Source organism: Onychostoma macrolepis, chromosome 04 (assembly GCF_012432095.1).
Source record: "Onychostoma macrolepis isolate SWU-2019 chromosome 04, ASM1243209v1, whole genome shotgun sequence".
Taxonomy (NCBI): Eukaryota; Metazoa; Chordata; class Actinopteri; order Cypriniformes; family Cyprinidae; genus Onychostoma; species Onychostoma macrolepis.
In genome coordinates, this window is record NC_081158.1 from 12198701 (window position 1) to 12211833 (window position 13133).

Sequence of the window (13133 nt, forward strand, 5' to 3'; positions counted from 1 at the left end):
ATACATTTGCGCTGGTCAGACAGGCCCGATCTATAAAGCTTGTCACACATCAGGATTTATAAAAAATAACCAGCATAATTATGTGTGCAGCGCCACTCACTCTCGACTGGACTCTACACACTTTTACTGTGTGATGGAGATAAAGTAAACAGGATGCTTTATATTTACAAATTTAGATTAAATATAGACCAACCCCGCTCTTATGAATGGAGTTTAGCAGACAGAATACATGCCGTAATTATCCAGAAGTTAAAAGATTCTATAGAGTTAAGATGAGTTTCTATAAATGGAAATATGAATGTGCTGCTTCTGGAATAGACACTATGTGTTAATGTTAACTTAGCTGTGAACATCTTTGCCTTAAATTGTGTTATATTGCAGAAATTAAACTCTGAGAACAAAGAAAATATTTTTATCAGAATAATGATCGATAATGCGCACTTGACTCAGCAGCACACAATCTGCCGGATGCTTTCAGTGGTTCAAAGAGAAACGCTTCCTCTCTCTCTCACCAGTGATGTCCATACCCTTAAACTGGCAAGATGAGATACTTTGTTCAGCCTTTCTAGAAGATTTTCCTTCTTAGAGTTTCAGTGCTTGGAGAACTTCAACTGTCTGCTCTATGTAGCGGCTGCTGTCAACAAGTGTGGTTTCTCTTTTCTGCAGTTTCAGTGAGAGGATCTGAGTTCCCGAAGACCATCCTTCATACATGCCAAATCAGACAGAAAGCTTGAATTTGTGAGGTGCTTTGAAAGCTCATTTGTACTTTTTTTTTTTTTTTTTTGCAACATCGGTGCGTGAAGAATCTTCACTCTCTGTTTTGAAATGTTTTGCTAATGCAGGAAAACTTTTCCACACTGCTTTTACTATGTTGAAGCTACTGGCAACCCATCTAATGGTGAAGATTCTGCCAATGTTCAGATCATCTGCTACTTCATTCAATAATCTTGCATTCTTGTGTGACTGATGAAACAAGCTGTACAGCTTCAGGACGAACACTTCAAACTGACTGCAGCCAGACTGCAACCGGTGAGCTAGACAATGTATGGATTTCACTCTGGGAAAATTCTATAATTGTAAAATTGTAAAATTCTGATCCTTCAAAAATCATTCTAATATGCTAATTTGCTGCTTAAAAAAAAAAAAAAAAAAATATATATATATATATATATATATATATATATATATAATTTTATTATTAATAATAATATTTAAAACAGCTGAATACATTTTTTCAGGATTCTCTGAAGAATAGAAAGATCCGGGGGGATCAAAAACATGAAAAATCTTACTGTTCAAAAACATTTGACTGGTAGTGTATATTTTATTTTTTTATCTTAATTGGTTAAGAAATCAGATACACTGCTGGACATTAACCAATAGGCTAATAATGATTTGTTTATATAAACACTTTTTATTTAAATTTTTATCAATGAATCTACAGACAGACAATCTAAATCCTATTTTCTGTCACATATCTTGTTAGTTTGGAAAAAACCATCCTGTTCGGATTTGTGCAGGCCAACACAAATAATTGACTAAACTGATCAACTCCCCGTTTTGAGGTTGCTTACACACTGTATACGCACCTCGAAGTTTAAGAGAACAAACCACGTTTCTTAAAATCTCGAAGAAGTCTTTCATGAAAGCAATTTAACTCATGAAGTGTGGAGATGGGAAGTAAATGGTCAAAGTCATTGCTCTGAGGTTGTTGCTCTTGAGCCCTGTTTTGACTGAGACATTGAACAATGGCTGTCAAATGGTCCACCTTGATGTGAAGTTCCCCAATCTGCTCCAGGATGATCCTTTTAACTGCTGTTAGAGATACAGAAAAAAAATTCCATTATTAAACTTATCCTTATTAGAGCAATTTTCCAACATCAAGAGAAAGATGTGACCAAACGTACCAGTGCAGGTGGTTGGCATTCATTGATGTGTCACAAAGGCTATATCTTTGATCTAGGGAAAGAAGGATAAGTCACATGTGTCACATGTAGGTAACTTTCAGTTGGGCCATATAAAAGTGAGACATTTTCTTATAAGTTTAGCTGTGTTTATCACTGGCAAAGCATTGCAAATTATACAGCTAAGATATAAACTCAGACATTGGAAGTGGTCACGCTAATAATAATGCCACAGCCAATTAGTATATCTGCTGTTTGCTGCCATGTCTCTTAGAGGCACAGCATGGGGTCTCACCGTATAAAATGTTGAGAATACTTAAAAAACTTGATGCAGTAAGACTTTTGAGTTTTCTCAACAATTGTTTTATAGTTCTTCTAAGTAACAATACCTTGTTTAGCTAACCTAAATTGATTTGTTCATACAATGATTTTCTTATTTTGCTTCTATTCTTGTCAGAGTAACTGAACCCCCTATTTACAAATGACAAACATGAAGTTATTGCTTTATCAGTTTATTTCAACTGAAAGAAAAAGATCAGCAAGATCACAACACAAAAGTGTGTAAATGTATTCAGAAATGCTGCAAATTACACTTTAAATCAACAAAAGAACAAAAACCACAGTTTTGTAGTTTTCACAACAGAAACAATGACCATCATAAATGTAAAAAATAAATAAATAAATAAATAAATTTTTACCATACAATAAGTAATAGGCACATATGGTAATTCTAACAGTTATATCCAAAAATGCAGTAAAATGTAAATGAACCATTTAAACTTGCACGTGGACAACACTGGAATACTTGTCTAAATTTGCTTCAAATGCTTTTAGAACAAAGCATAGACAAACAGGTTGAATCCAGACACCAGCTCCATAAACAATCAAAACCAAACCAAACTTATTTGGTGTCTTAACAAAATCATTAACAAAATTTGGTAACACTTTATAATAAAGTTCAGTTGTAAGTCATTTATAAGTGATTAGTAAATGTCTTGTATACACCTACAGATAATTTGTAACAGGTAAGAAAGATCTTCAAATGATGTGTAACACATTTACAAGTGAGGAGTAGTATTCTCGAGGTTGTTCTTTCAAGTCTCCATTTTTCCACCACAAGAATCGCAGAAAATCTCTGTCTGCTTCACACACATGGAACTGATGAAACATTTTCTCAACATCACAAATTCAAGAACACCAACCAAATTGTTCATCAAGTCAGGTCCTTGAAGAAGACAATCATTCAAACTGATTCCATCATACCTGACAGAACAATCAAAAACAACTCTCAACTTGTCCGGTTTCTTAGGGTGGTAGACACCATGATTGTTTGGGCTTCCAAAAGAGGACACAACTAGAAATCAGTGGTTAAGTTGTATTTACAACACTGTTCCAGAACAGTTCAACCCAAATATTAGAGTGTGTGCAGCGCATTTTACGGAGGACTATTTCCTGAACCTGGGAGTAGCCTGCCAGCTGTACTCAAAGACTGTTTCTATAAAGTGGGGCAATTCCAACTTTGAAAGGACAGTCTGGCGCTTCTGACTCACAGCCTGTAAGTACGTTTCTGCCACTGACTATTCAAACGCGAGTTTTGAGCAGTGTAGAGTAGTGCTTGTTGTTTGTCGTTTCTCTGATCACAAATGCAGACATGGTAATGTTTACGTGGTGCAATATTTATAATCAGTAATTATGTCCCGATATGCCACAAATGCCTCGTTTGTAATGGGTTTTATTGTTTTAGTCTCGTCTTGCCAGGAAACACCATCACAATACGGTGAGGGGCGTAACATTTCCATCTCATGCTTGAGGTATTCGGCCAATCACAACGCACCGGATAGCTGGCCAATCAGAGCACGCCTCGCTTCTCAGAACGATGAGCTTTGTAAAAATCAACGCGTTTCAGAAAGGCAGAGCATAGAGGTGCAACAATAATGTACAGTATGTGGAAAATAATGTGTTTTTTTAACCACGAACCACGTAAATGTGGTGATTCAAAGAAAAAAAAGAAAAAAAGAATAATAAATAAATGTGTAAAACTAAGAAAAAAATTAATAAATAAATTGTGTTAGAGTAACGCTGAACTTAAAACAAGTGAATGTATGTTTTTTGAATGCACTTTATAGGGTCTTATCTGTGACGATTAATGTTCCCTGCTCAGCTTGAATGATTCACTGATTGCTTGATTGTTTTTCCCTGGGAAGTGTTCACCTGTTTGGGGAGGGGCGCGCTGCTCAGAAAATACAGAGACTCTGATGGTGAAGCAGCAGCTCCGTGTCCTGTATTTCATTAACTATTCACATCTCCCCTCATCAGGTGTAACATTCTTGAAAATGTAAAAAAAAATGCCTTCTTAATGTGTATACGTTATGAGAAATGCAAATTTGATCCTTTTAAGGATCAATATGTTGTTGTTTTCGGATATTTAAAAGTTTGTATCGAGTTAAGCGTGTGCTAATCACACATTCCATGCTAATGATGGAGACGTGTTCTCGTCGTCAATGACTGCAATGTAATGTATTTGAGCGAAATACAAAAATAACACATTTGTGATAAATGTGACAAAAACCAACAAATGTGTGTTCTGAAAGTTAAATAGTTGATTAAGTTTCATATACTTTCCTGTAAAATGCAGATAACATCCCGAAGAGCTTATCAGTTAAAATGTGTACATCAAATCGATTGTAACAGTTCATCAAGTCATGTTCACATTATGTGAGTATATAAAATGTATCTATAAAATGATTATTTGTCTAAATTTAACTGTTATGAGTTCTCTGAAACCTAAAAGAAACACTGAGAATATTCTAAATGGGTAAAAAGGGTGAATAAAGTGTTTGAATACCTGTACTGTTCATATGTTTGAAAGAACATCTTAAAGGAAAGTACCATGAACGTGTTGCCAGTTAAAAATGTATTTCATGTAATTTAAACACTCTCAGGTCACTCATGTCTCAGCTATGTTGAAATGGAAAAAAACTTGATCAAATGTGTTGCAATGCTTTTAATGTTCATCAAGAAAACAAGAAAATACAGAGACTCTGATGGTGATCTCCCCTCATCAGGCGGTGAGGGCGCTACATAAACACATTGCATTACACCAAATAATGTACCCCTTTATATGATTAAGTCTCACAAGGGCAAGTTGTCTGCTGTCTGGCAGCTTAGGTCTTTCTTTAAAGGGTAGAGGCATTTCATAGTGTCCAGAACTATTTTTCCTTATACCATCACTTAATTTGTTCAAAAATGTGATGTCATCTTGGGATAAGGTTTTGTTGTCATTAAAATCGAAAACACGTGTAACATCTGCTGGAGTCAATGGAGGAATTTCTTTGACAGAAAGTCTATGGCAGACACTTGTGACACTGGAAGAATCAAGCTGGGGTAATGAAGGTCCAACAATGCTCCAACCTAGATCAGTTTTGACAGCATAGGGTTCATCATTCTCTCCTGAGATCACTTGTCTTAGTGCCAGCGCTCTTACACAATTATAGCCAATCTAAACCCCAGTCTCACAGGGCATCTCATCAACAATTGCAGAAAGATGATTCCAAACTTTAGCCGTTTCACATGTGGGTATGTGTGCATGATTGACTGGGATACAATCCTTAGTGTAGACAGGAGGGGGTTCAATATAAGTAGCAGAGCTGTAACCTCTAACACGAAGTCCTGAAATCCTTTCACTCTTCACTATGGTGTCTCTTCCAGACATAGTGGTCAGTTTTAACTTAACAGGAAATCTGTCTGCATGCAAAACATTGCTCACTTCTTGATCAATAAAGGTTGTATCACTTTGTGAATCAAGTAAGGCATAAACTAATTTTTCCATACTTGCATATTTGCTTGATGACAACCGTACTGGCACAACCATTGACGTGTGATTTGATCCCCTTCCAGCTACACTCAACGATAGAGCAGTTCTTGTTCTTGTTCTTGTTCGTTTATTTATATAGCACAATTTAATACAACACCAGGTTGCCCAAAGTGCTTCACAATATCACAGCTAATTTACATAAAAACAACCATAATCACAAATGACAACACACATTACATAACAGTTGTTGAATCAACTTCTGAGCTCGGAGCAGATGGTGTTACAGTGACTGGCCTTTCTCTTTCGATGTAATTAGGGCCTTTCGCACCGCTTTAGTTCCAGAACTAAAAGTACAGCACTAAAGTACTGGGACGATTTTGTGCAAACTATTTCCCAGTACCATTTAAAGGGTTGCATTCGCACTGACAGTGGGTACTAAGAAGTGACGTAAGCCAGTCGACAGCGACATCATTTATACGCGGCGTTCAACAACGTAAACAAAGAAGAACAGAGTTAACAAAAGGAGGATGCTGTGATTGGAGCTGTGTTTTTGTTGTGTCTCGCGGGTTTCACAATAATGGACATGGAATTTCGATGTATACGTCAAGCGATTGAAAGAACGGAAAGGAGAACTAAGAATCTCAGGGTGTGCGAAATATATTGTTTGCGATAATTTCGTAATTGTTGTTTTGACTAGTATATTGCAAGAATCAAACAAAACACACCTACAGAGTGCACCCATACATTATGTAAAGAAATCTAGGTTAGACTAGCTCACGTGCGAGTGCGTTCTTTCACTGCATGATTCAGTATTAAAATGCATGAAGAATGGTCAGAAAATTCAAGATATGGGGGCAGAAAATGTATATATTTATATAATTTCATATAGTTAAACAATATCACACGAAGATCGAGCGCTGTTTTTTTTTGCTCCAAAAATCATCATGATTACAAATGCGAAGAGACTTACATTTTAGACACCAAATTGCCTGTTTTTGCTCTATTTCACCAACAAAAATAATTCCAAATACAGCCACAGCACTGTTTTGCGTCCCTGAGCAACATGACGGTGGCCGTTTCTCAATATGCGTTCTTGTCTGTACTTGTGTTCTTGTGAAACGTCATCAGTAGTCGCCCAAGTGCTGTTCCAGTTCAAAGTTCACATCTAGCCAAATACAGTTCAAATCCCCGGATGTGCTCCGCCCCTTTTATCAAGGATGCATCCAGAGGTGACTTGTGCGAACTTGAGGCTGCCATGTATCCCAGAATGCATTTTGCACCAATCAGCGAGCGTTAATTTTCAAAATATTACCGTTATTGTGTCATGAAATAACATTCCAAGAGTATTTCAATCGAGAATATAGTTGTTTAAAACTCAAATTTGCAGTTTATTTATGAAGATAGCGCCTATTTGAAAATTTGCTTCACCAATTTTGGAGACGTGAGCTCCAGGCAATCACCGGGTGCTCAGTGCTCATGGCAGAGTTGTGCTTGTCATATGAGTATGAGTATATGTGCACATATTACCTAAACCACATATGAATGTTTTATATTTTTTAAAATGAAAACGAAAAGGGTTGTTTTATATTTTGAAGAAAATTAGAAAAAGGCAGTGGTGTTTGATATCATTTTGTTTTATTGTAATGCGTGTACGCATTGCATGAACCATATTTTTGTGGCTATTAATATTTTAAATGAAACAGAAAAGAGGCAACGCTATTTGATATAATATTTAGTTTCACTGTAATGTATGTATGTTCCCTGAACTACATTTTTGCGGTTATTAATATGTTTACATGAAAACAAAAAGAGGCAGTGGTGTTTGATATCATATTTCGTCGTATTGTAATACAGTGTAGATAACTTAGGCGAGCTGACTGACGTTATCAAGTACGCTGCTGTTCCATTTGCAGAATTACCGGACTTGTGTCCTTCCGTCCTCGGGAGTCCGCACTCAAGAGTCGACCTTGCGAAGTCCAAACTACTGAGGACGCAAGTCCGAACTTTGCGTAGTTGGTATTGAGAAACGGCTACCGTTTCATTCCTGAATGAATCAACCGTTTAAATGATTCAGTTCAGTCGCAATGACTCACTTATTAACAGTGACTACTGTCGGTTTTAATTTCACATTTACAGTACTTTTAATTTTTTTTATAATTTCAAATATCAGTATTCAGTGTTTTATGAATCAAAACATTATTTATTCATTTGTAACTGCAGATTAAAGCATTCCATGTCCCTCAGAGCTGCATTAACAGTGGGTAAATATATCTATTCCACTTCAGATGCAGTTTCTGTGTTTCCTCTGCATTGCAAAGATGTATTTTGTTGATACTGATTTCATTTGTTTGGTAACAGCCCAAAAGTCTTATTATACTAATTGACTGATTAAATTGAACTCTTAAGGTTTGAAAATTCATATATAAAAATAAGTAAATATTAGCATTTTAATTTTAAGTTTAATATAAAATAATTGTTTTTGTATTTAATACTATTTAAAAAGAAAAATCTAACTAAAACTAAATGTGTTTTGTATAACTACAATAAATATTTTTAACTCAATTTAAACTTTTTAAGTTGACACAACTTGCAGTTTCTGAATTTAGTAATTCATCTTAACACTTTAAACAGGACAAAGTGTTCAAACACAGATAAATTCCTGGTGAAGCAGCTGAGATCCACGTGACACACTATTATAAAGAACCTTTGTTCAAATCGGGCAAACGGAGAAAACACAAGGAGCTTTCATCGTGTACGAAAATGTGTTGTTCATAAGGGGGGAAATGTCAAGAAAATGACTGAAAAACACAGGAAAAAGTGGCTTTTAAACCTGCGCCTGCGGTCGGCAGGAGCTTGTGTGTGCAAATGGTTAATATAAGATATAATAATATATTAATAAAGACATAAATAGATACAAGGTGACCCAGTCCAAATTCACTCAATGCTAAATGCCACACATAGACACGATGTAAATAAGATATTATTCGCAGTTCAGACAGTTTCATTGACTATAAAGGAACTGTGAGATTGTGGTAAACAGCATTAGTGATTACATGGAAGCGCTGTTTGCTCGTTTTCTAGGCTATAATCAAATCAGAATTTAAATAAAAGTTGTTTTTGTGCTGCTAACAGGACTCACGGCCACAAACCCTGTATGCAGCAAAGTTTCAGGAGTATATAGTAGTCAACATTTGAAGTGGATCAAAAAATTGAATCAAAGTTGTTCTAAGACAAGAACGCATTTTGGTTTTAGGTTTTAGGACAACTTTGTTGAAAGGTTTTGATCCACTTCAAATGCTGACTAAAGGCGTTTCAGAGAATTTGGCAGTACATTTAATTTAATATTATTACATATAAATGAAAACTTACTATTGTAGTAATCATACTGCACTGTAAAATAAAATGTCAGTATTTAATAATAATAGTAATACTAGTAGTAAATAAACCAAATGTATATTTAACATTATTTTGTTTTCTATGTTTATTTAATCACCCCGTGATGAATCTTAAAGCTGTAACGATAAGCTAAGAATCTCTGCTTTATGATTCTCTCAGGTTGAGTTCAAAGAACTAGTAGCGAATAACTTACTAGAATTTTGGGACCTCATGCAAACACAGCAACTCATTTCCTGAACCTTGTGTATATGTGTGTGGTAGGTTAGTTTAATGTATTGTTAGAATAACAGTTAGCAAATGAACTTTTGTTTCATTTTAAGGAGCAGTGTTTGTGTTTAAGTGCTTGATCAGTTACTGCCTTGCACTGTCGATCTTTTATCAGATAACACTAGTTTTATTGATCAAAGGAATTCAAGCAGAGCAATTCTTACTACCTTTTTCCTATAGGAAAGACATTATGCCATAAAAATGGACTCTTCTCTAATTAATTCATAGAAAAACCTTTCTTTGAACGAACACGCATAGCATTCAGGTCATTGTGTATATTATTACTGTTCTTGTATATGATTTTATGTATTGTATACTGTTTTATGCATGCTTATGATAGATCACTTTAACTCATACCATGTCTGGTCTCTATCAATTCGCCTTCGGATGATTTAATTTAGATTGAATATAACATGTTGATACCTATGCAACATATTAGTGTCCTAAGAATCTTTAATAGTTTGTATATCAACTTCCAATCCAACCCCTTTGCAAATTACCATGCTCTCAGACAAAGGTTCATAAAACCCCCCAGTATTTCCAAACTCCCGCTTGGAAATTCAGCCTTTCTCATTGGTCAAGCCCATCCTGAGAGGCGTGACTCTTCGCAGACCGTAAAGGGCTCACGTACAGTTCCGCGCTCTCTTCTGCAAAAGCTCTTTTGCTAAATCTCCAGATTGCTGCCCGTGTGGAGAGCCTGAGCCGGTACCGGCGTGCCCGGTGGGCTCCAACATATCTCTGTCTGCGGTTCTGTTAGATCCTAAAAGGATGTGAGTGAGCTAGAACTCTTCTGGACCCTTACATTTTTGCGTAAGGGAACTCAGGCGGTTCGTGGAAATTTTTCAATTAAAAAAAGTTGCCATTTGACACATAGTTGGTGCGAGGGCTTGCGCTCACTTTGTGGACGACACAAATTATTCTAATGGTGACGTGAACGTTTTACGAAAAAGCGTGTAAGGCCACGAAATCGGCCAAAGGCTCCGTACGGACGCCTCTTCATCATAGTCTTCCTCAGTGCCACGGAATGCCTATTTTGACCACTAACCACCTAAATGACCACGAAGTGCCTATTTTGACCACTAACCACCTAAACTTCACCATAGTCTTCCTCAGTGCCACGGAATGCCTATTTTGACCCCTAACCACCTAAATGACCGCGGAGTGCCTATTTTGACCACTAACCACTTAAACTTCACCATAGTCTTCCTCAGTGCCACAGAACAACTATTTTGACCCCTAACCACCTAGACTTCATCATTGTCTTCCTCATGCCCACGAGGTGCCTACCGTGCCCCCTAAACACAGTTTTTTTGTCAAAGCAGGATGCAGGATCTATAACGTGGCTTTAAAAGGTCACAGGACCTCGAGATTCTATACGAGGGTAGCCGAGGGGGCCCCGAGTTCGAGTTTTTACGTTGTTTCTAAAAATGCGACAGTGGCCGATCGCCCCGAAATTTATATATATATCACATCACGGCCCCCCAGGACGGGTTCCAGAGTTCCGTGTCCGTATCTACTTAATTGGCCGAAAAAGACCCCCTTGACCGAGAACCACCTGTGAAGTTTCCATTGAAATAAGTTGTGAGTGGGACGTGGGAAACGCAGCGGTCAAAAGGTTGCATGGCCCTGAAATTCGGTACGGTGGCGCCTAGGGGCCCCCGACTTGGGGCCCAGAGTTTCGGAAATATAGATCACTTCTAAACATGCTTTTCTGCAGTTTACAAAAGTTTTCACACCAGGGTACTTGAGTTAAATCAAAAGGGCGATATGTGAGGAAGGGGCCTACGTGAGAGATTTTTGCCAAAGGTGCAAAAACTACTTTGCATTCGGGGTAGACGCTTGTCCGCTCAATATGATATTTGGGGGCCCTTTAGTTACCACCACGTGAAGTTTTGGGGCCCCTAGGACCCCCAGGGGCCAAATGGGAGCTGTTGACGCGTGTAACTTATCCCATTGATTTTCAGGTGTTTCGCGGACAGAGAGACAGAAAGGTCCGATCGCCCTGAAATTGATGTATACATCACGTCACGGTCCCCCAGGACAGTGTCCGGAGTTCCGTGTCCGTATCTGCCTCGATCAGCCGAAAAAAGACCCCCTTGACCGTGAACCATCTCTGATAAGTTGCAAGTGGGACGTCGGAAACGCAAGGTCACAGGGCCCCGAGATGAATCACAGGGCACCGTCAGGGCCCCCTGAATCGGTTTCCTGAGTTTTGTGGCCCTAGATGCTTCCTAAGCCAATTAGGTACTGAGAAAGTAACTGCTCCACAGGCCCATCCCCCACAAAGATCTATATAAGACATAGATTTGTATGAAGAGCAAAGAAATATATTTTTTGTCATCTCCCGACCTAGTCCTCTCTGTATGTCTTCGAGGGACAAGTGACGCAACTTCCTGTGAAATTTGAGGCCCCTCGGGCACTCTCGGGCCCACTCAGGCCGTACGGGGGCAGCTGACACGTGCAACTTATCGCATTGTGTAGACACGCATCAAATAAGTTGCACGTGGGCACTTCCTGAAATTTTGCCGAGTCATACAGGAAGTGCCCACGTACAACTTCTTTGACGGGGCCTACACAGGCTTTCCATGGACAGTGCATTTTTTATGAAAATTAAGTAATTTTACGAGCTCCAATGTACAAGAAAATGCTGGAGGGTGTTTCCTGAGCACCGTACTGTAGGTATTGCTGGATAAAATCACCACATTTATGAAATATGACCTATTAATGCATTGTCCACGGAAAGCCTGTGGAGGTTGCTTCGAATAAGTTACGGGTGGTCATGCACCATACAGGTGCTGGTCATATAATTAGAATATCATCAAAAGGTTGATTTATTTCTCTAATTCCATTAAAAAAGTGAAACTTGTATATTATATTCATTCATTAAACACAGACTGATTTATTTCAAATGTTTATTTCTTTTAATTTTGATGATTATAACTGACAACTGAGGAAAATCCCAAATTCAGTATCTCAGAAAATTTGAATATTGTGAAAAGGTTCAATATTGAAGACACCTGGTGCCACACTCTAATCAGCTAATTAACTCAAAACACCTGCAAAGGCCTTTAAATGGTCTCTCAGTCTAGTTCTGTAGGCTACACAATCATGGGGAAGACTGCTGACTTGACAGTTGTCCAAAAGATGACCATTGACACGTTGCACAAGGAGGGCAAGACACAAAAGGTCATTGCAAAAGAGGCTGGCTGTTCACAGAGCTCTGTGTCCAAGCACATTAATAGAGAGGCGAAGGGAAGGAAAATATGTGGTAGAAAAAAGTGTACAAGCAATAGGGATAACCGCACATCGCATTCCTTGTGTCAAGCCACTCTTGAACAACAGACAGCATCAGAAGCGTCTCGCCTGGGCTAAAGACAAAAAGGACTGGACTGAGTGGTCCAAAGTTATGTTCTCTGATGAAAGATAGGGTTTGGAAATCAGGGTCCCAGAGTCTGAAGGAAGAGAGGAGAGGCACACAATCCACGTTGCTTGAGGTTCAGTGTAAAGTTTCCACAGTCAGTGATGGTTTGGGGTGCCATGTCATCTGCTGGTGTTGGTCCACTGTGTTTTCTGAGGTCCAAGGTCAACGCAGCGGTATACCAGGAAGTTTTAGAGCACTTCATGCTTCCTGCTGCTGACCAACTTTATGGAGATGCAGATTTCATTTTCCAACATGACTTTGCACCTGCACACAGTGCCAAAGCAACCAGTATCTGGTTTAAAGACCATGGTATCCCTGTTCTTAATTGGCC